Consider the following 25,638-nt stretch of genomic DNA (forward strand, 5'->3'; position numbering starts at 1 on the left):
AACAGTAAAGGTATCACTGGTCTGAGAGCCCCTAACAGCATACTATCTGCTATCATAAGTATTTTGAGGAGATAGTATTCAAGTTCATATTTCCTTAACAATGCTCAGCCTCCTTCAGTCCTCTATTTTAATTAAAATAGAACAAAAATCTTAAGGCAACACTTTGGTATTGCTCACTGACTACTTCTAGCCTTCAGCAACAGGCACCTGGGAAAACTGGTAGCCAGTCAAATTTGGCATGTTTCCTTGTTCAATGAAAACAAGTCTTAAAAAATCTGTTCAAACAGAAATTATTATCTAATCCTTTTCTACAAGAAAATGTCTGCCAGTGTCAGGGTCCATCCCCCCAAAACCTTTTTCTCAATCAATTACTTTTCACTCACATTTAAGCAGGGTGACCTAGAGGAAGGCCTTGCTTGTCCAGTCAGGTCTGGAATAAACTTGTGCCCAATTGCCCCTTGTTCTTTTGCTGGACACCAGTGAAAAGGGCCAGGGTCCTTCTTTTCTCCCTCCCATCAACTACTTATACATACTGACAAGATCCCCCTGAGCTTCCCTTACACTGAATAGTGCCTCCTCAAAGCCCTTTTTTCTTTAGCTTTTCTTAATCTTTCCACTATTTCTGTCAACAGTACAAAATTTTCACAAAAGAACACCAATAAAATTACTGCACTTATGTGCCTGTAGCTTGAAGGCAGTACTGTATGTCTGCATTTGGAGATGAGGCCACTGGCTTTCCAGCTACCTGGTAACATAAAAAGCTCCTTCTAACTTTCTCAAATGAGTGCAAAGTCAGTTACTATAGTCTTTAAAAATATTATAAGAATTCTGCTTTACTGTTAACTACTTGATCATGCAGACTCAGTGCAGCAAAGCTCTGCTGATCATTACCTTAAGTTTTGCTTCCACTGGGACCAGGCTTTTAATGCATCTCTCTAATTGTGCATATAAAGGAAAATGACTGCTGTTTCTACATTATTGAAATGGATTAGTGCAGTAATTTTTATGGCAAAAGCAATGAAAAGATGAACACGTTGCTTTAAGAATCCAGTGGTGGCTGGCACTTCCATTTTGCCTACTGATAAGAGAATTTATGAAAGTAACTATGTGTTTTCATTTAATGACTCTTCAGTGAAAAATTTATGAGCTTTTTTTATTCTCCTCAGATTCTTAGAATTGTTACACCCTTTACCTACTGCTAGATTTGAATAAGGAGGACAGCAAAGGTCACCATGACAATGGTAACTGCAAACTGTTTAATCACAGAATATATTTTAGCATTTAGCATTGTCAAGTTCACTTACAGATGTAGTATGAATCCTAAATGTCTGTTTAGCTCCCATTGAAAAAAAATTGATGCTAAATATCAATAACTTCTAAAATGTGGATTTTGATAGAAAAATCCAGCAGACCTCACTGGTACCTAAATCGTACTTGATCTTGCATAAACTGCTTTAAAATATTTGTACACAAACATGAAGTGGCTCCATATGTCCTAAAAATACCCCAACAAACATACACACATAAACTGTATAGTTATACACACACAAATATATGCTGTGGGGCACTGTCAGTTATGTCTTCTTGTGTTAGCAAGAACTTCTGATCCATATGATACATGGGTAACAATAAATAATTGTATGGGCACTAAAGCTTTTGCCTCAGAAAGTTAGCTGCTTACCATCCAGCAGGTAAAAAGTAAATTTGTGCACTCATAATATCATCACGAGGTTAGCCTGATGTACCATTTACATCACAGTCCAGCAAAGGAACATAACGCACACGTGTAGATGCAGCCCAGTTTAAATGACAACAGCACACAGGTATCAGCATATGCAAGTTAGTGCTAGCGAAGGAATAAAGGACCATAGCTACCCTCTTTCAGTAAATCCATTCCTCATTTAAGCCACAGGCGATCTGGGCTAACAGCTGCCACACCACAATCTAATGAAGACATGCTGTTCTTGATTTGTTCTTGAGCTCTTCACAAACCATGATGTGTCAAAAACTTAAAACAAGATGACAAGTTATTCCATGTGCAATGAGAAATCTGAAGAGATAACTGCAACATTTAAAAGGCTAATACTGAAGCACCCAAAGGCTTGTTGTCTGTTTAAAATATAGCATGCAAGCCAACAACCCCCTATCATTTTTCTCATGCAGTCATGGTCATTCCCTTACCCACTAACTTCACAGCTGGATCCAAGCACCCTGGTAAACAAAACAAAACCTGAAACAGAAGAAAAAAAAAACCTATGTAAAATAACAACTGAAATTGTAAGGTTTGAGTCAGGTTCATATGTGTGTCAGTTGAGGGGGAGTGGCATGGGTTTTCTCCCATTCACCCTGACAGAAAAGGTTCAGAAGTGAACTGGGAATTGTAGATAAGGTCTGACATGGGATATCCGTGGCGTATGGTTCTCTCACTTGCTCCCTACATAGAGATAATCAACTGACAGAAATTCCACAGGAGAAAATGAGAAGATGCTTTGTATCAAAAATAGTTCCATACCTTTAATTTCAGTATTAACTCCACTTTTTGTCCTTCAGCCTTGGGAATCTAGTAAGGTTTTGGGTTTTTTTTTAATTCTAAAACAGAGGTCATGCCTTGGTAGATGGATTTTCCCAGATTATCCTAGTCCATCTGAAAAGAAATGCTTCGCTTTCAGCTCACTAAAACAGAGCATTTGGTTATAGTGTTTTGCAAAGCATTGAAGGACTGAAGCCAAATTTGCTGCTGGGAATTTAATTTGCAGGAAAAAGGATCAAAGAACAAATCAAGAGTCTTTCTTATGGGATAGCTGCAGTTCAAAACATGTTACATTATGTCCTGGAGGTAAACAAATTCCAGTTAAAATTTTCTACTCTTTAATGTAAAGACAATTGCTTGTTTTATATTCATCCCTCTTGCGAAGTGCCAATAATCACAAAACAATAATGAATATTAATCTCCTTTGTGTCACATGAATATATCTGTCAATATGAAAGTCTTGGTGAAGTCTCTAATGAATGATGAAGACAAGACACTTTGCATGTCATTTATCTTAAGAAGATTAACATGTAATGTTAGCCTGTAATGCTAACATGTAGCATAGCATGGCATTGACATCACCATCAAAGTGGAAAACACATGTTAAAATATAAATGCCAGAGGCAGATGTGTTGAATTTGGGCTGCATGTGTGTAGAGAAGAGAACATCCATAAACTATAATTACCTTGGACATCTGACTGAACACAGAGCAAGCCTTCCCAAAGCAACTGATATTTAAGTGAATATTAAAGCAAGAGCTTTACTCCAGTGGCCAACATGATCCTTGGGGATGCATGGAGCTCATGACTATGCTAATGCAAAAACAATTAACAATAATTCATGAGTGGAAAAGCATATGAGTTGGCTCTTAGAGAGTTTGCAAGTGACTATGGCCAGGTGGCTGTTTTAACGAATTGCTGTTCTAATCTGAGTAGCAAATGTTATGAAAAAAACCACACATTTGCAGTTGATGTTTAAACCTGTGTCAGCCTACAGGTACGACACTAAAGAGTAAAAAAAAAAAAAATCTTTCCTCTGCCTGTACCTCTCCCTGTCCCGATAAGCACTAAGCAGCTCCAGACAGTTATGACACCCAATTAGTGATTACAGTGGCAAGTTAGCTCATGGTCACAGATCATGTGTGTGTGCGTAGATTCACACCCACATAACGCGAGAACACAGATTCACTCCAGCACAACATTATTTTCTGTGTAACTTTCAGCAACAAATAACGTCAGCAAGTACTACACATCTGTGTAAAACTGCATGTGTACTTCGTGGCTCAGGGCCCCTGAGTTCATTTCAGGTAGGGCTAAGGACTGTTGGAAGACATCAGGCCAAGAAATCACGCCAAGAAATCTTTATATTCCCAAATGAAAATGAACTCCATAAATAAAACCAAAGTTAAGCTCCTCACAATCTCTCAGTACATGAGGACTGTCTCCCCAGCCCAGCTGTGAGACACTGGCTTAAGTGAACTACAGCACCAAGGGAGCAGTGACTGACCCTGTGGTGGCCCAGGAGGGGTGCAGCAGCCATCAGGCTGAGCGTTAAGCCAAGTTTCTTCATGTTACACTGCTCTTTATACCACAACTGTTAATGAAAGCAGCCTATATGCTAAACATTTACAGCTATACCTTTAAATTTTGGCAGGAATACATATGAGGAGAGCGAGTTCTCAGCATAATTAGGTCTGCAAAGTCCCAAAGCTCCTTTGTTAGTCATACATCGAGGATGATAATGTGGCCCGAATGCCTGTCAGAGTACACAAAGACTCATCTCTGGCAAAACAGTCTCAATCCTTGTTTTCCCTTCTAAACTTGCAATACTTTCCATTCAGCACGGAGGGTACTTCTTCCACAAAACCAGAGCAAAGATACATATTACCAACTTTACCACGCAGTATTTACAAAGATTAGTCTTGCAGAACCTCATTCCTTGTTTCAAAAATTATAATTAAATAACACAAGCAGTGTGCTAGCATGCAAATGGAGGAGCTGACAAGTATGGGGGAGGAGGAAAGGGGAAAACATTACTGACATTTGTGAGACTTGTCTGCTCCAGGATGCCATTACCTATTCCAACCTAAGTACACAGTGAAGACCCATGGATAAGGTTATGTATGAAGATCACTGTGGTGTATAAACTAAATTTCCATTGGCAATTTATTATTTACTTCCAGTACAATGCACTTCACCAGCAGGGAATCTGTCCATTATTAATTTATCAAATACACTGCTTTATCAAAGTAATTCATATATTTGCTTAGTAAACTATTTATTGTATTCATGCTCCTCATAAAATGCTCTTTCAACAGAAATAATGGGACCAGAAGTCTTTTGTGATTCATATGCAGATCTTCACTATGAAACAAAAATGATAATTGGTTCATTTCCATTACCATCACCCTGCATTTTTTGTGCCAGGAAAGTCAAACTGACATAAATATTCTGACATAAAATCACAAAGTAATCAAACATTTAATCTCACTTAAATATGCACAGACCAATAAAACAGTAGTAAGAACATGCTACCGAATAGCATTTTTTAAAAGCAATTTGAGACCATTTGTAATGCTGATTTCTGTAAATTCTGCATTACAAAAAAAAGTGGCATTAAAGAAAAAACATTGAAGGCTGGATCTAGAGCTGATTATACTGGAGCAGCTGTGACACATCATTGCTGTGCATTACAAGCAGTATTACATTGTTAATACTCAGCAGTAGGCAATATAATTTAATACACAATATTGTAATAGTTGCTATACTGATTTTAGCAAAGATTCACGCAGTGTGGAATGTTAATTGCAAATCAGAGAAGTTTTATTTTGTAAAGCTTTGGCTAAACAAAGATGGGCCTCAGCAAGGACCCAAAGTGTCTTGGAAGGAACTAAATGGCATCGGTGCTACGGCATTAGCAATATGTGCCAATGACATAAGATGGACATGAGGAGGAGTTTGAAATGTCCCTTGTATCAGGCTTCAAAGAGGTATCTTCCACCCTTAATCTTAAAAACACTGCCATTTTCACATAACTTGCTGAAAGAGTTTACTTCCTCCAATAGGAAAACAAGGTATGGCTGACCAAGTCCATCAGAGGCAGCAGTATGTGGTAAGTGATTAGTGCTCAGTATTTGTAAATACTTCTAAATTTCTATTGAATTATCATATGATTGATACTGGTAGTGACAGAGCAAATCATCCGTGGCTTGGTATGCTACAGTATTCCGAAAGTTGATGGCACAAGTTCTGGACAAATCCCCTAGAATTAGATTTATAACAGGTTATAGCCTACCTACTATCCAAATGAAAGTGTGCTCTCCAACACTGTATTACTAGATTTCGTTCCTGTTCTACCATTGTTCTGTCCCTATATTCAACATCACTGAAAGCATTTAGTTAGTTATCATCAGTATCTACTGGGGTCATGGCCTCACTTCTTCCATTATGCTCTTCTCATTTACATGACTATGGACTCTCATAGTAGATCTTTTCACTTCCTTTGCCAGATCCAACTCAGTTTGGCTTTTAGCCCTAAAATTCCTGAATTCCAAGACCTAGTACTTTCTTGTAAATAATCCCTTTTCCATTCATCATAAACTCTTTCTTTACTCCTAACAACCTTTCATCTTGAAATTGCTCTGCCTGACAAAAGTCACTGTCCATGAACGGTTTGTAGCCTATACTATGTTTAAGAACATGAGGTAATGCAGTACAACCACTGTAAAGGAACATCAAATCCACGTTCACGCTGAAAGTATCAGCATTCACACAGGGGAAAAGCACTTAGAAAAATTTGCCTTTAAGCACAAAAAGATAATGGATGATAATAGCTTTCTCATTCCCTTGGATCAAGTACTGTGCTGTCCAGAATTTCAGCCAAAAGTAAATGCATTTACTCTGTATTTTTTACGTACACACATTTTTAAGGATCCAATTATTTTTCTTGGAGTGTGTTGCCTGTACCTGAATATAAAATATTCAGGAATTTCAAAACATAATGGCAAGAGCTGCTGTATCAGGCACAGAATTACTTTATGTCTCATTTTCTTATATTAAAAAAGAAGCTAATTATACTGCAACCAGGATGAGACCCAGGTTCCAAAGAAAATAAATATGTCCCATTTATTAATCTACAACAACCTCTTTAGAGACCTCAGGGCATTTTGTTCCTCCTTGCACATGTAGTATAATTTGCCACTAGTCTCTGAAGCTTTATAGTCATCTGTGGAATACTGCTCTCCACCACCAACGGACTTATTGAATCCCTGTGAACATTCATGTCTTTCATCTCTACCTGTGGCAAGACATAGGGAGTCTTCAGTGAAATGGACACCTTAACTTCCCTTTGAGTATCAGTGTTAGGAATACAGGGATCCTGTAATCATCTTGAAACCACTACATCCCCAAATGCACCTTGACCAGCCCGTTCATCCCATGGAGTCTGCACACACTTCCCATTTGGGTGTTTGTTCACAGGAGCAAGACACAGTGGTAGAAACTGTCTGATGGAGCCTAGATGATAGGCAGTAGAAAATCTGTGGTAGCTGTCCTCCAGTCTAGTTCTCTACTAAAAGAAAAAAAGTGGCATTTCTAATAGTCATGGCTACAAAGGAAATGGCCCAGCTCTTGAATATATAACCGAGATGCAGGCAATACAGTAAAATGATTTAGCATCAAGACAATACCTGAGACAGTGGTCTTTAGCAGACACACTGTTTAGTGGTATCTTGTCCTGAAAGACCGTCCGTGCTGCACATTTATACCAGGTCTTACTTTATCCCTGTAACTCTATCTTTCAGAGATATCCTTTGTGTATTACTTACACATGCTGCTTGGTTGGAGCCACAGCATTTGACCTTTTTGTGTCAACATTCAGTAACACATAACTACGACCTCATCACTGAAAAACAAAACTCTCTGGAGTACTTAATAAATTGCATGTACTCTTGACAGAGTACCTGATAAACAGTTCCTTGATAAACTCACTTAACTGATGGACAATCCATAATCTCAGATAGGATAGAATCATAGAATCATAGAATGGCTTGGGTTGGAAGGGACCTTAAAGACCATCTAGTTCCAAGCCCCCTGCCATGGACAGGGACACCTTCCACTAGACCAGGTTGCTCAAAGCCCTGTCCAACCTGGCCTTGAACACTTCCAGGGATGGGGCAGCCACAACTTCTCTGGGCAACCTGTTCCAGTGCCTCACCACCCTCACAGTAAACAACTTCCTCCTTACATCTAATCTAAATCTCCCCTCTTTCAGTTTAAAGCTATAACGCCTTGTCCTATCCCTACCCGCCCTTGTAAAAAGTCCCTCCCCATCTTTCCTGCAGGCCCCCTTTAGGTACTGGAAGGCTGCTATGAGGTGTCCCCAGAGCCTTCTCTTCTCCAGGCTGAACAACCCAAACTCTCTCAGCCTGTCTTCATAGGAGAGGTGCTCCAGCCCTCTGATCATCTTCATGGCCCTCCTCTGGACTCACTCCAACAGGTCCATGTCCTTCTTGTATTGGGGGCCCTAGAGCTGAACACAGTACTCCAGGTGGGGTCTCACGAAAGCGGAGTAGAGGGGGAGAATCACCTCCCTCGACCTGCCGGTCACGCTTCTTTTGATGCAGCCCAGGATTTGATTGGCTTTCTGGGCTGCAAACACACATTGCCAGGTCATGTTGAGCTTCTCGTCAACTAACACCCCCGAGTCCTTCTCCTCAAGGCTGCTCTCAATCCACTCATTGCCTGGCCTGTATTTGTGCTTGGGATTGCCCTGACCCATGTGCAGGACCTTGCATTTGGCCTGTTGCACTTCATGAGGTTCGCACAGGCCCAACTCTCAAGCCTGTCAAGGTCCCTCTGGATGGTATCCCTTCTCTCCAGCATGTCGACTGCACCACACAGCTTGGTGTTGTCAGCAAACTTGCCGAGGGTGCACTCAATCCCACTGTCCATGTTGCTGACAAAGATGTTAAACTGCCCCGGTCCCATTACCGACCCTGAGGAACACCACTCATCACTGGTCTCCACTTGGATATCAAGCTGTTGACCACAAGTCTTTGAGTGTGACCATCCACCCAATTCCTTATCCACTGGGTGGTCCATCTGTCAAATCCATATCTCTCCAATTTAGAGACAAGGATGTCATGCAGGACAGCGCCAAATGCTTTGCATAACTCCAGGCAGGTGATGTCAGTTGCTCTTCCCTTATCCACCAACGCTGTAGCCCCATTGTAGAAAGCCACCAAATTTGTCAGGCACAGTTTGCCCTTAGCGAAGCCATGTTGGTTGTCACCAATCATGTCCTTATTTTCTAGGATAACTAAACAAAGCCAAAACCCAAACAATTTCTCAATTTTAGAAAAACATCTATGACAAACCAAGTGCACTGACCAGGCGACCAACAGGGGAAAGAGAATTAAAAAAATGTTTCATTTATTGGGATTCCACAATATGCTACTACAAGGTGGATCCTACTTCATTTATTTGTTTTTAGTCCAGTCCAGTATACCATAAAATCAAGAAATAATTATTGTAGTTACTTTACAGAAAGCAGCATCTGCTTCTATCTTGCTCAAAATTATCACAGATTTAAAATCAATATAAAATCCCTCATTATATTCACCAACAGAAAATTACTAAGTTGAATGTATACAGAATCCAAAAAAGAAATTTGAAATGCTTTTTGTGATGTCTAATGGCAAACTCTTATACAAGTGTATCTGAAAAACGGTATTTCAGCAGCAGCTGTGTTGTTTGTCCAGTTGTCAAACAAAAATTGACCATATGCTCTGTGCATCAGTGAGTAGTTTCATTCTCTTTTCCTTTGTCCAAATGTGCACTTAAAAAAGAAAAAAGAAAGAAGATAGGTTGTTCAGATATACTACTACTTACTAAGCTTCATCTGAAACTGTAGTGTGAACCTATAAAAGCTATAAGCTGCAGAAGAGCAACAGATAATTCAAAAAAATCAAAAGCTTTTGTATCTTATCCCTAAAACAATAAAAAAACAACAAAAGAATAATAGTGAGTTATTTAATTCTCTCTAAAAATACACTAGGACAATTTCAGTAGTTACTAAGGAGTAGTGGGGAAGGCCTTGCAAAAAACAGATTTTTAATGAAATAATGGATTTGGTATTCCTTTTTATTTGCCTGCCTGTTTTATGTTGTGAGGGCAAATAATCAGAAAAGATAGAAACTAAAAAAAAAAAAGGAAACAAATCAAAATACTGCTAGAGACTTACACAAAACCATGAGCTATTGCAGTGCTACTGTAAGAAAAATGCTGTTTTCCAATCGTTCCTCTTATACTGGGAGGGTACTACACCAGCAGTGGCTGGTGGACATCCTGAACTAAGCAGTGAAACAGTGCAGTGGACAGAAACCTCTTTCAGCCTAAAAATCACAGCTAGAGAAAGAGAATTGAATTATACAGGCTAAGCAAGAAACCAGTATCTTAGATTTCTTTTATTCTTGTCTTGAACAAGCAAATGAAAAGACATGCATGAAAGGTGAGATGAGGGAAGTGTCAGAAGTTCCCTTTTTAAATGTTTTTTTTTATATAAAGGAAAGCTCTTAGGAAAAGAGAACTGTGGACACTGGCCAAGACAGCCCTTGCACAGTTGAGTTTTAAGAACTTTCTCTTTTTAAAATGTTCCAAAACAAATTTTTGGCAAGACAGATGGATTTATAAACTACTTATTTTTTATGGCATGCATTTTCTGCAAATAAATCTCTGTAAGAAAATAATTCTGAATAAATAAAGACTATCTTTATAAAAGTAGAAAATGAGAAGCATTAAAAAAAGATTTTCAGTAATCTAAACCAGCTTTGAGAGACCAACTGGTTGTTTCAATACCACCTCACTATCCAGTTCCAAATAGTAGTTGCATGCATTGAATTTCTAAACATTTGTTACAATTTTCAAAAAAACTACTATTTTGGGAATAGCATCCTGGACATTCATTAATTTGAACATATAAGTGAATATGAGCCATGATCACTTTTGTTCCTGTTATATTGGAGAATAGTCTAAGCCTATTGATCTGTATGAAATGTTGCTTCTCTAAGTAACTAATAAAACTCAATCACATCATTCAAGCTTCATTAGGATTTCATGGAGTGAAGACAAAATAGCTGTATTAATAACACAGCTTTCTTAGAGCTCTGCTATTCAAAGCAATACATCATACTACATTTTCACTCATTTTGGTTTCACTTTATGAATTTTTAATCTTTCCAAACCACTTGAAAATGCAGAAAGAAAATGTTAAAATTCAACATTTAGCAATTAGTCTTCCTCGCAAATTGCTGCTTTTAAATATTTTAGATCATTCATATCTAATTATTTTTATGGAAGAAAAAAAACCCCACAAAACAACCACTCTGAAATCTATAAACAGGAAATATATCTATTAGGAATTTTTGTTGCTGTATAGCAAACAAAATTTTCCGTACCTTCAGAAAAGGCAATATTGAGTCTAGTTGCTCACCTCAATCCCTTGGATGGTGACAAATAAAATCTTCCTAAAAACCATTCTGAACCACATGAAGGACAAGAAGGTGACTGGGAGCAGGCACCATGGATTTTCAAAGGGGAAATCATGCCTGACCAGCCTGACAGCCTTCTACAATGAGGTGATTGGCTTGGAGGACGAAGGGAGAGCCGTGGATGTCACTTACCTTGACTTCCTGACACTGTCTGCCATACCATCCTCCTAAGCAACCGGAGAAGTACAGGTTTGATATGTGACCAGCACGGTGGATTGAAAATTGGCTGAATGGCTGGACCAAGAGGGTTGTGATCAGCGGCACAAAGTCCAGTTGGAAGCGTGTCGCTAGTGGGTGTACTCCAGGCTTCAATACTGGGGCAAATACTGTTTAACCTCTTCATTAATGACCCTGGAACAGACTACACCCTCAGGAAGATCACAGGCAATACAAAACTGGAAGGAGTGCTTGATACACCAGCTGGCTGTGCTGCCATTCAAACAGACCTTGACAGGCTGAAGTACTGGGCAGAGAGCAACCTCATGAAGACCAACAAGGGAAAACACAAAGTCCTGCATCTGGGAAGGAATAAGCCCAGGCATGGGTACACACCTGGGGCTGACCAGCTGGAAAGCAGCTCTGCAGAGAAGGACCTTGCGGTCCTGGTGGACCACAAGCAGATCATGAGCAATGCACCCTTCATGGCAAATGCGGCCAACAGCAGCCTGGGCTGCATTATGAAAAGCATTGCCAGCAGGTCAAGGGAGATGATCCTTCCCCTCCATTCCAGGACTGGTGAGATGTCTGGAGTGCTGGGTCCAGTGCTGGGCTTCCCAGTGCAAGAGAGATACAGACTTACTGGAGTGGGTGCAGCCCAGGGCCACAAAGACAATTAAGGGGCTGGAGCACCTGAGATAGCAGGAGAGACTGAGAGAGCTGGCAGTGGCAGTGTGCAACTTGGAGAAAAAAGCTCTAATGCAAAAGTCTGAATGAGTAACACCATGGTCCTAAATGATATAATATAGTCCCATTGCAGATTAAAATGATCAGTAACTGGAAAACAGCAGCAGCACAATAATAATCTGAAAATGGCAAATGATTTTCACTTTATTTTTTTCAACAAAATTTTAAACCATGAAAATCCTCAAATAAAGGACTAAAATTAATCCTTTGTAACTTCAGAGGTTGGAATGCATTTATCCAAATAACTTGTTTTCCATTCTGTTCCTGTTTCTCTTTCCACTCAAAATATGAGGAGATCCTAGGTCTTAATTTAGGCACTTAATTAGGTACCTAGATTTAAGTGGACTGAATCCAGGCCTTACAGATGAGATCTGGAACAATAACATATGGGTTCTGGGGAGAAAAAGTCTGGGCACTTTCACAGGGGGTAAAATCTAACCAATCTTCACTATACAGATTGTGTTATACAAAAGAGAACTAACAGTTGTCAGGAAAAATTATTTACTATGTCTCCATTCTACTGAAATTACCACAAAAGTTTTTAGGACAGGCGTGGATTAAGGGAAGTGTTAGGAAAACGTAACAAACAGAGGAGGGGTACAGAAAAGAAGAATTAGAGAACGAAGAGGAAAAGCGAGTCACTTGGAAATAATAACATGTTCTGAAGGTTACACAGTAGTCTTCCATGCTACTCCCTACAGAAAAATGAGTTTTACGTCAGTATTGTAAAAGCAGGAAAACAAGGTTATATATGCAAGGTTATATATATATAGCAAGGTCCATGCTACTCTCTGCAAAAAGGTGAGTTTTATCTCACTCATATAGAAGCAGGAAAATGGACAGAGAGGCAGGTTTAAAGACGAGGGAGAAAAGAAGTTCTCTGGAATCAAAGGTCCTAAGAAAATGTCTTATGAAGACCTTAACTACACAAATCATCCTGCATGCAGAGTTTGCTTCTGTCTACACTGTAATTCTTGTGAGGAGAGGAAGAGGGAGGAAGGGAGGGAGAGGAGAGGAGTGGGGAGAAAAGAGAAAAATATGGGAGACAAGCCTATAGGGCTCCAGGACACTGGTTAGCAGGTACAGAATGGCAATAGAGGCGACAGCAGGTGAATAGTTTAGTCAAGTAGCATGAGGAGGAAGGTAAACCAGACAGTAACAGGGCAAGAGATTGGAGTTGATGTGGGAGACAATAGTGATCTAATGAAAGGATTTTATGAGTGAACAAACGTAAGAGTACCATCAGAAAAGGCAGATGATTTTTGAATCAAAGTATATACAAATCTATGAGTCATTAAACAGCTGTTTGTGCATGAAAATGCAAGAAATAAAGATAAAAGCTTTACATTCTGCAAATGATAAGAGGCTAAGACCAGGTACGTCTGACCTACAGCACGTATTTTACAAATGTATGTTAACGTCAAATTTTCAAAAGCTGCATCTCTATTTGAATGCCCTAATTTCTGTGTGCTGATCACCTCTCCAACTAAGAAATGAAGAAACTAAGAAATTAAGCTTAGACATTAAATGGTTTTAGTACATACAAATTTAAGCCTTCCTCTGTAAGACCCAAAATGGTTTTGTGAAAATCATTTTAGATACCTAACACAGTACTGTTATTTAAAACACACTGACATGTACCCAAGACAACTCTACTGGTCAAAACAGTTTATCAATGAAAACCACCATTTTATTATACAGTTACTGACTTTTCACAAGAAAATTTAAAGAAACAGAAAACTCATGGTAGCTAAATCCCCAAACATTCTTATCGGCAAAATGGGTCAAAAATAGGGTTCCTAAGATCTTAATGCTTCATGTGTGATACAGTTTATCTGAAGAGTTCCACCTACAGAAGACAGCAACAACAGGACATGGCAAGGTGCAACACCCATGAGGAACAAAGTAGTATTACCGCTCCCACTTTTGGGATTTACCTACCTTGTGTTCCCCTTTTAAATTTCTGTTTGGAATTTAAAAGTAGAGTTGATTCTTACGATGGAAACCTGGTACTTCCCAAGAACTTACTTAACAACAATTTTACACAGAAAAACAGCTTACATTGAAAATACTTTCCTGTTTCATATCATTAAGAGTTTAGAACCCAATCCTGCTGACCGGATGCATACTCCACACAATGAGGCAATCTGACAAGCAAAATGCAAAAATGTTGATGAGTCTGCAGTAGAACAATAGCTATGAAGTTGCCTAAAGGACATTTTGCATGCCTATCATGCAGATTTTTAATGAAATGTCTAGATTTTCACACCATAATATAAAATACAAAGCCCCCCGTAACAGCCAAGCCAGCTTGGGAGTACAGATGAAACCCATCTCCAGTTTATTCAATGAAATGTGTAGGCTGGTTTGTTGAATGCCAACACCAACCCATGTTGGGGAAGCATGCCTAGCTTCCCACCCCTTAAGGACTACAGACTAGGAGAGTTAGGAGTTTTGACAATGGTTTAATCACAACTGTGTATGCACATGAAGTTCAGTCATTTCTAAATGCTTTTCAAGATTAGCAAAAATATCCATAAAACATTTTAGGAAGATCAGATGTCCGTTCACAGTAGTAGGGAATTATTCAACCCACTGTTTGCTACCTGCTTGTTGAAATTTGCATGAAAAAAAAAAAATCCTCTGGCTATGGTCAACAACACAGAGCATACTGAGGTATCTGGACTAACTAAGACAATCCCATATTTGCAGAGAGTTAAACAAGCAGATTAGTATGAAAAAAAAACAGGACATAAATTTTATTATTATTTATTTATAATTTGAAACTTCTTGAAAAATAGTAATAAAAAAATTAATAGAACAATAGCCATTAACCTGCCTAAGGGACACTTCCTCTGCTAATCATGCATCAGAGGCAGAATTTTGTGGGGTACTTTCAGGACACTTGAATTTTATATTTAATAACAAAATGAAAAAATTTTTAATGGTTTCTGTGACTGTAAACCCTTATCTATCACCATGTATAACACAGCCAACACTAAGCTATTTTAATTGATACCAAAATGTTCCTATTTTAAGGTCTAAGACCCCTAACAGTGAAGGCTCTGTTAATGGCTATGAAGTCTACCATCAAACCCTCAGCAAGAGAAATCTCCTCTGAAAAGGTCTTGTGTGTGCAATGATTTTTATTACATCTGGATTATAACTGGAAGAGGATTTCATGGAGAGTTTTAAAATTTCCAAATTTTGTGTGTGTGTAATTCAGATAGGAAAAAAGTATTTTGAAATTCTTCACAAGACAGAGTGCCTGTTCTCTAGTCAGGGAAACTTGCTGGTCTGCCCAGCATCAGCAAGACTCAAGCGCTGAGGAAATGCTGCTGCCAGATCTCCTAAACTTCATTTCTTTATCATCAGGCCAGACTAACGGATGGGATACATATCAGGAAATAACCAGTTTCAATGGAAATGCGCCTGGAATACAGGATTTCAGTGAAATCTTGTTGCATCCCAGTGGTCTTTCACCAGGATTTACACGGTTCCATGAAATGTTTAAATTTCAGTGAACTGGCAAATTGCAATTATAAAAAATTTGACTGAAGTTTTTCCAAGCAGCTAACACAACTGAACTGCTTGTTCTTGGGTATGCATACAGTACACATGGGCTTGAAAAGTCTATAAATGAGACAGAGGGAAGGGGGCACACATAAAGTGATGCAAAATTTGGCTGTTCTTTCTACATAAAAGGTCTCTTCAGATAGCCAATCCAGCTGGCAAAGTGCCATGTGAAGTATTGGAATAGACAAGAATAGGCAAGGAATGCAGCCAGCTTCCTCCACATAGCAGATGCTGAGCAGAATTTGCTAGCTGCTTCTGAGTTATTCTTTAGAGCATGCTGTAAGGTCACTAAAGATTCAAGAGGATGAAGAACTAAAGCCAACTCCCCCTACAACACCATCAGCTGACACCAGCCAAAAACAGAGCACAACATCTATATGAAAATCTGCAGCCTCATCATGTTCTGTAGGTAATAGTATTAGTAAGGTTGGGAGTTTTTCAAACTTAAGTATGGACAAGCTTCAGCTACAGCAATAATCCAGTTCACACTGATAACTTGTGTGAGATCACTTATGTTAGATGCTGCCGTTGAGTAAGATCATATCAGCAAATGTAATTCATCTATGCTAAAGCATGATGTGTGCACAATTAAAAACATCAGCCATGATCTCTCTAAAATATCCACATTAGACAAACTTTTAGATATCAGCCTCCTGGGAGAAAAAAAGCAGCAAGAACCATTTAGCACTTCTATTTGGTGGTGGGAAGTAGGCAAAAGTACACCTTTAAGCACTGCAATCATGCAAGCACTTACCTGTTACTTGCACATCCAAGTAACCAAACATGAGCCAATAACTGAGCCCATAACTAATCGCAGCTGTTTGTCAAAAGCTGGTAATTCTGCACTATTCCACTCCTCAGCTCAGTACAAAGAAACCACGAATCCTTTAACCTAGTGCAAACATAATTCCCCAAAGTGCTTCCAGTACAATATAAGTAAACTCATATCCATCAACATTTGATTTAAAAACCAGCAGCAAGCAGAATGGTACAGAGGTATCATCCCTTACCAATGAGGCAACTTATCAGTAAGAAGTACTTTGGTACTCTGCATACACATGAAATCAATGGATTACTTGACAACTGAGAACAAGCTTTCCTTTGTAAATGGAAATTAGGAAAGCCTACTTTTATAGCATTTATTAGAAGCAATTCAATTGTATCTGCTTTAGAATTTAGGGTTTTTTTTAGTTAAGGCATTATCATAATACTACTATTTCTTTAAAAGTGATGGTACTTTCAAGGGTATTCTAGGATCTCACAAATGACCTGAACGGTTCAGGAAAATATCACCCTTTCAATATTTTGGGAATTGTGGAGAAACTATTTAAAAAATTCTTTTAACTTTATTCAAAATTATTATTAAATTGATATTAAAACTAAACAAATAATAGTTTATGACTAGAATGAACAGCAAGGTATCCTTTTAATCAGGCTAAGAGATGTATAAGAATAGAATTATTACTGACAAAAACGGACCGCTACTAATTTCATAATTCTTGCTGTGGCACTGTATATTCACATTAACATGCCCTATTTGTCAGCATATTTGCATCTCATTAGGAAGAGAGCCTAATTAATGCTTCATAAATAAAACATATTCTGTCAGATGAGCAGAGATCATCATGAGATAAAAACTCCCACAAAAAAAGGGTCTGTCCCAGCTGTCGTTGACTGAGTTCCCAAAACAAAACACATTTGGGCTCCAATATTTCAAAAACTTAATTGTGCTGACTTTTCATGGGGAACTGTCCCACTTGCTGACTGGGGTACTGCAGTTCAGCATGTACTTCAGACACCGATGGAGCCAGGCCATATGAGAAATTTAGCAACACCTTGCCCTTAAGACTCGATCCTGAACAAATGTCACTGAGACTAACGAGAATTCTGACCAAACAACGAATCTATGATTCAGCTCTGAGAATGGGCAAAAAAGATGACTGAACTCCTCTGTCAGAGAATGCAGAAACGTACTTGGGTAGTCAATATCCATAGAGGACCAGCAATGACAAGGAAAATGCTAAGAACTGAACAAATAAAAATTAGATTTGTGGTAAGTTCTGAAACTAGTACTGCAGAGATAATAGAAAGAGCATGAACTACAGTGGTAATTCAGCAAAGGCCCAGATGGATGTGAATTCTTCAGAAGAGACAAAGACGGGTGAGAGGCGATAGGGTAACTCTCCATGTTAACGATGTGTTACACTGTCAAGAAATGACAAATGATTACCAGAGTCAGGTTAAATCAAAGTAACTTAGAGGATGGATGGGAAGAGAGGTTTTGCTGCAATATGGCAACTGTATCTCTGCAGTGCTCTGATCACCCACATTCAAGAACAACTAACTCCCAAGGGAACACACGCAGAAGGGCTAATAGGATGGTCAGGTGCATGGAAAGCCTGCTTTATGAACGACGACTAGAGAAGCTTGGCTTACTAAACCTACCAAGATTAAGGCTGAAAGGAGGTATTATTGCTAAAATGCACATTAGAGAAACCCAGTGCCGAATACTTCTATATAAGATAAAAAAGATGGAGGCACACAGACGAATGAGTGAATTAAACTGTGCATAAATCTGTGTCAGAAGTTAGAAGGTTTGTAACTATTACAGCAATTGGACAGCCTCTGGTTCTTGGAAGCTCTACAACAGTCTTTCATTCACTATGAGAGTATACAGGAATAAAAAAAGCTTTGCGGATTTTGAGACAAGGCTAGGTACGTTCATGAAAGATATCACAAGGTGCTTCTAAGAGCAGAGTACTGACCCTCTTCTGAGCTCCTATAAGGCATGCCATGTAACCTGTAGAAGCTGCATGTACACAATTCATTACAATACCCATGAACTGCAGACTAGACGGCACTGCTCTCTTAATTCCACCAGAACCCTATGAAAAAGGCGTTAGGATAACATTCTGTGAAGAGCAGGACTGTGCCTTCCATGCTAAAGCCATCAGTTGGCATGATCTTATATCTTTTATTCATCTAAGAGGCTTCAAGGCAGTTCCACTTCTCTTACCTGGCAGAATACCAAGTCCTCAGTTAGGTTTCCAATGTCCTGAAAAACTCTGTGATGGAAAAATCCTGATTTCATTTGGGAAAAGTGACTTTTCTTCTGTCTGATCACAAATCAGATTATTTTGAAAGCCTACTACTTAACTACCACAATATTTAGTGTTCACTTTCTTACTGATTTCAGTGGCAGAAGGACCAGGTGGTTGTTTTTCATCTTACTTTTATTCATGTTTCACTATTAAATGTAATTCTTTTATAAAACCATGAATTTTATTAAAACAAAAAACAAATAAAGAAAATATTATTAACTCTTCTGCCTTATGGAACATAACAGCTTAGAGGGAATACGCATCTGCGTGAAAGCTCAGCAGGCAGCAGGTAAAGCAGATACACTTGTATGAACAGCAGGTCCAGTAGGACAATAACAGATATAATTTTGTTAATTTATTAAAAATATAATGCTATTCACTGGGCTATTCTGGTTAATTACATTTATTTATTAAAAACTTACATTGTGTTCTGGAGTTGCATGTATTTGCATACATAGCACTGAGCCTTGCAAAAAAAAAATAAAAAAATTAAAAAGAATCAGCTGTAATGGATGCTCTTACAACTATGAACCTAATAGGTATTATACTAGATCTGTTCTGATTTCCAAATTATAGCCATGTTTATTCTTATAAGCAAAAACACATTAGAAATTTCCCACTGTATGAACAGTGTGCAAACAGGAGAATATTTACTACAGCCAATATAGTCATCAAGAAAGACGAACAACCCTTCTTGATAGATCACTGTCACAGTAACATTTACTTCCTCCCCCCAGAGACACTACATTAATGTGTGATGTTGGAGGAGATGGATTAACACATTGAAAGTCCACAGCATCTGAGGTCATACAAGAAGTATGCTAGCAAAGACATTAAGAACATCTTTGGGCTCAAGATGTCTCCCATGTGAGTTCATCAGATAATCAGAAATACATGATTAATGGAAGACTGGAAGAACTAACATTAGACTTCCATTTCTGATGTACAAGGGACAGAAAGCTTTCTATATGGGTTTTTTGGAGGGAAAGCAAGGGAAATATTGGTAGCTTGAACTGGTTAATGTTCATTTTACAAGCAAACTGTGAAAATAATCTGGTTACAAAGACGGGCTTGGCCCTCTTTTTCCCCAGAGAAAGTTTTTTTATAAACTCACTGTTTAATGAAAAAGGTATGCAATTTGGAAATTATTTTTGAGTCAGATGGAGTATTGTCTGAAAAGCACTGACCCAGATTTAGTGCCAGCATGAAAAGAGGACTTACAAATCAATTTTCAACCAGAAAGCATTTTTTAAGTTATTTACCCATCTACTAAAACAAGCTTGCTTCTGACCTTTCTCATACAGCCTAGCCTGGATGGAACCTAACTCTGAAAAGTGATGCCATGAACTTTTAATTTAAAGATTAAAACATTTGAAGCAAAATAGTTTCATTATTTGGGGACATAAATCATGACTAAATAAAAGATGAGAAAGTAAATCCAATCCTGAAACATTCCTGGCTTAATTCAGCATTTCTGTTTCTCCAGCAATAACTTACAGAAGAAATAGAATGGGCAATATCTGGGAATTACTATGTGCTCAGCATTTTTAAAGTCCAGTTACACATGCAGTCTCACTGGCCCTCCTAGGCAAAAAGTTGTCTGGAAAAATGAGTCATGTGGAAGTGATGGTGGTGGGATCAAAAAAATTATTATCAGGAGAAATTAATCCACAAATCTTCTCACAGTGTAGACTGAAATAAGGGAAGATGGGGTAGCGCTTTGAATTGGAGAGATTTGTTCACTGACAACAGCAATAGGACTGAGTCCAGTAAGAAAATGCCAGTCAATTATGGTGGCATTTTCAGTGAAAATAGCTCAGCCAGGAATGATGACAGAATGTGGCCCCCCATGCATCCTTAGACCAGGCCTTAGACCAGGCCAGAAGTCCCCTACATTTGTGTCAGCCTAAGGCTAGAGATGCAAAGATCATGCCAGTAAATCACACCTCATCACTAATTTGGGGGTGAATTTATTCAAAGATGGCCAATATTGGTAACTTTTACAGGCAAAGCCAAATATTTTGCCCAGATCCACCATGGCTCTTGCAGTAACTCCGCTGCTTTGGCTGTGACTTTCATCCTGAATTTCCTGCCATCTCTCAAATGCAGACTCCCCTACACTTTAAGTTCGTCTTACGCACAGAAGAGCAGAAGAAGATGTACAGCAGGAAATGTTAGTAACAGAAATTCTAAGATAAAGCTCTAACAGTTTTCCCTTAAACTCACCCTGCTCCTGTGCATGAAAATTATAACCAGTTGAAACCTTAGAACATAAATCTTCTTAAAGCTAACACAAACCTTTTCTATCGGTTACAGTGCACTTTAGAAACAGGCTTTCTGAGCAAGTGTTCTCCATTTTTTATTAACATCTTCCATATAATTTTTTCAGCCAACTTAAAAACTGCTGAGTAGCTTTTTAACAGAACTTCAGGAGGAGCTGCGACAGAGAAACATACAAATTTTCATGCAAAAGGAAGAACTATGTTTCACTTAGCATAAAAAAATCTAAGGAAATTCATATGTTATGGAAGGTGTGAACTAAGAATAGAAAAGACACTAGAATAATGCTGCTTAGCTCTTACATCAGTATAGGAAAGGCATACCAAGTTGTCGTGGTTTAACCCCAGCCAGCAACTAAGCACCACGCAGCCGCTCACTCACTCCCCCCCATCCAGTGGGATGGGGGAGAAAATCAGGAAAAGAAGTAAAACTCCTGGGTTGAGATAAGAACGATTTAATAGAACAGAAAAGAAGAAACTAATAATGATAATGATAACACTAATAAAATGACAACAGTAGTAATAAAAGGATTGAAATGTACAAATGATGCGCAGGGCAATTGCTCACCCCCCGCCGACCGACACCCAACCAGTCCCCGAGCGGCGATTCCCTACCCCCCCACCTCCCAGTTCCTAAACTAGATGGGACGTCCCATGGTATGGAATACACTGTTGGCCAGTTTGGGTCAGGTGCCCTGGCTGGGCATGAGAAGCTGAAAAATCCTTGACTCTAGTCTAAACACTACTGAGCAACAACTGAAAACATCAGTGTTATCAACATTCTTCACATACTGAACTCAAAACATAGCACTGTACCAGCTACTAGGAAGACAGTTAACTACATCCCAGCTGAAACCAGGACAGAAGTGACAGATTTTTACTTAAAAGAAAGTGTGCTAGGTTTATTTAAACTAAAGTAAGAAACTGACCAATCTGCAAAGATCCACAGAAGTCAGCAGAAGTGCAGTGATTAAAATCAGCAAAGGATCTGTCCCAGTGTGTATGTGAGGCTGGGTGCAGGCATTTGAATGTTTGCTTACATGCCTGCCAAAAAGATTTTGTGCTGTTCATTGCACACCAAGCTGTGTTTTAGCAAGGAAGTTATCTATACGAAAGAGATGCAAACACAGAATGGTGGCTAAAATTGTTTTTAGGGTGTATCAGTATTATTTGCAAATCGACAAGCTAAGAAAGCTGCAGGACACAATAAGGATATAGCATCGCACAATACAACAGGTATCTGCTTTGTTTCGTCTACTACCTTTTTTCTTCACAAAAACGAGTCTTTAATAAAAGAACACAGAGAGAGCACAGTGCATGCACAGTGTTGCAGCTCTGCAAGTTGGGACTAATTCTGGGGTCTTTAGTCAGACTGAATTGCTCAGAAGAACTCAGGATTAAATTATATTTTCAGCAATGGCTCAATAACTTCTACAGCCTTCTGAGAATAGCCTCTGAGAAGCCTCCTCAGAATCAAGCAGAAATACAGAATTAGATTCTACCTTAAGCACATACCCAGAATAACTACAGAGAACCTGTTGGAGTTATTGCAGAATTACAACATGGCAAAATGCAACTACATTCTGGCCTATCTGCAGTGCAATGGAGTACAAATTCAGCATTCAGCCATTTATGTAGAATGTCTGGTTCCTTCCTTAGCAGAAAAATCTAACGAAGTACAAAATTAACAGATGACAGTAGCCCAAGTCCTGCCACTGCAGTTATGCTGCCCACAGAGTACTCAACATAATTACATCTCCAAGAATCACAGTTTATTTTCTGATGTAAAAATTCACAGTAAATGTATTCATAAAAGAGTGAAGCAGTCCTGAAGTAGATGCTGATAGCATCTGATGGGGTGATGAAGGGCCTTTCCCAACCCAAATTAATTGGCATTCTTTTATCTGTTACTTCCTTTTGATCTTAGTGCTGAGAAGTTGTGAACTATTCAAGCCTGAGCAAGGGACAGCTTAGCGCCCATGCACACATTATTTTCTCACTCAAATTTCACTGAAATTATTCTGAGTCGTCAAACACATTCCTGGTACCAAAACCATACATTGTGTTTGAACAGGTATGCCAGTTTTATCATTTAATTCTTGTATTTAGGTAGCAATTCAAGGTCAAACAGGTCAAAATAAAATTGTGGTCTGTGCTGCACTAATACAGCCAGTCAGCAAAAGCGCTGGGCTGCAGTTTGGGCTTCAAAATTCATTGACAGAAAACACCTTACCACTAGCTATTAGCAACTGTAGCAATATCCCTGGGAATTAGCTATTTGCATACCATCCCTACAAAACAACATACAACAGTGTATCTGAAGTGTGATTTGCCAGCAATAGGAAAGTATTAAGAACTCCTTCGGAGAGTACTTTCCAGATATTCTGCCCCCTGCCTCCCCACAAATGCTTAGCACTTCGCAGACACTCCTCAGTACGTTTCAGGTCCAACACTAAGCCAAGTGTTACTTGGCAATAAGAAGACCTAACAGCTTTATATATTTCAGAGCTGCTGAAAGATTTTCATATTCCTTTCAGTGAAGTTGGTGAAGAAATAATAAAGATGGGCTGTGGTGCTATGTGAGAGGTGAGGGATTTAAACACTGCAATAAAGCCTTCAAAAATATAAGCCATTCATACATAGTATTGGTACATAGAAAAAGTATATTAGCAGGTCAAAGACACTAGGGTAAGATGATGTATCTCTTACTACAGGAGAAGCAAGAGATAATTAGGGCTCATTCTGTGCCACCATATAAGGCAGTCTGTCAATAATGCAATTCTTCAATATTTTTGATAGAAGTGTACTGTGCTGCAAAGTATCTGCTGGGAAAAGACATCAGAGGAGATACCGTTCCAGTTTGTTTGTTGTTTTCATATACACAAAATAAACCCTAAAAAAATCACAGGCACATTTGAAATTCTTCGTGTATAATTACAAAAGTCATTCTCTTTATTTTTTGATCAATAGCTTTGAATATACTGAACACCCCAAAGCTCATAGTAGCAAGTGTTTATATGCATACACAGCCCTTGGAAAGCTGTCCTTCCCTGGCAACAACAGCTGTAAAGATCACCATTACTGCCTCTGCTGTAAGAATAGGCAGGAAATTAGAGAACTGTCTCATGGGGAGAGGTGAGGTACAGGTGACATGCAGTCAATCCTATGGTAATTGTGTATTTACATCGTTCTTAATGGTCTTACATTGTTTGAACCGAAATACTATACAGTTTTAAGCAGGTCAAAGTGGCTTTTCTTTTAATACCTTCTTTAAAAGACCTGAGTCGGTAATTATCCTTCTAGAAGAGAATAATAATAATAGGGAAGGTTATTATTTTCATTTGTGTGGAATAAGTGCTGTACAGACAGAGAAAGACAGCCTAAAATAAGAGTATGGTTTAACAGGCAGTTAGAGTGAATGGGGTGCCAGGAAAGATGAGGCAGTTTCAGAGATACATTTTCATACACGTATAGAGATTCTGTCCAAACACACAAGGAAATTCTCCCATTTTACATGCAGTGAAAATGTGTTATCAAGAAAGCGTGCAAAAGACTTGAACTTTTGGCTCTATGAGATGTATCAGAAATGGCTGATGCAATTGAATTTTCATTATTTCAAAGACAGCAAATTAACTCCAAAACCAGAAACATTCCCTGAGAGTAATTATTTGTCATTGTTTTGCAAAGAAAACAGGAAAGAATATGAAGGTCAGAAAAAATGTATTGGGATGTGATCCTTTATATTGTCCAATTACTGCAAGTATTTCCCAGCCAGGAGTTTTGGGGTAAGATTATCCCATGCCCTCCTTCTTTCCCTGCCTACAATGGGAAGAAATAGAATCTAAACAAATCTACCTACTGTCATTTCAGCTTGTACTACCCTAAAACAAGTCTGTCAATAAGTAAAAAGGGCAAATTTTACTGCAATATTGGTGAATCATTCAGCTTAACTGTATGATCAGAGCAGCAACTTATTGTGGTGTATGTCAGCTATTTAATACATGTGCAGTAACACAGTCACAAGCAGGCAATAAATATTGGTCTATATAAATGTTATGAAGATATTTAAGAGAAACAAGACATTCAAGCAGCAAAAAAGAAATAAAAGAACTAAGACAAATTCCAGAACCAATTATATCATAATCTGAAAAATAAAAACTAGTGTCTTTTCAAAGTCAGAGAAAAGGCAGATGTTTTCCCAAAGCAACTGGAAGTTGCAAAACAAGTTACAGTTAAAATAACAAAAGGAACATCTATAGCAAAAATGAACAAACGCTGTCTTCAACCTCAGGGCTTAAAGAAAACTCTTTGCCTGCTAGAAGAGTAATGATCCATCTTGTCTATTTAATGAAAGGCATATGTACATGCGAAAAGGATTGATATCAATGAGAAATTCACACTGTTCCCCTGATAGCAGCTGTCTTAAGATCTGCACATTGTGAGGAAACTGCTGCAGAGTCCTGCTTCCCATCCTTACAGCCTGTACCCTTTCATCTCACTACCCAGAAAAATGTAAATCGGAAAAATTAAATTTTCCCCAACATACTAAGAAAAATTGAAAAAAGATCCTTCACTTATTAACTGTCTTCCTAGAAAAAAACCCACCCTGCCCCTATAAAACTGCATCCTCCAAACCCAAGAATAAACTTACTATCGTTATATTGCAGACCAGACTGACAACCTCTAACAACTGCTAAACA

Source organism: Haliaeetus leucocephalus, unplaced genomic scaffold (assembly GCF_000737465.1).
Source record: "Haliaeetus leucocephalus isolate CR32 unplaced genomic scaffold, Haliaeetus_leucocephalus-4.0 Scaffold1014, whole genome shotgun sequence".
Lineage (NCBI taxonomy): Eukaryota > Metazoa > Chordata > Aves > Accipitriformes > Accipitridae > Haliaeetus > Haliaeetus leucocephalus.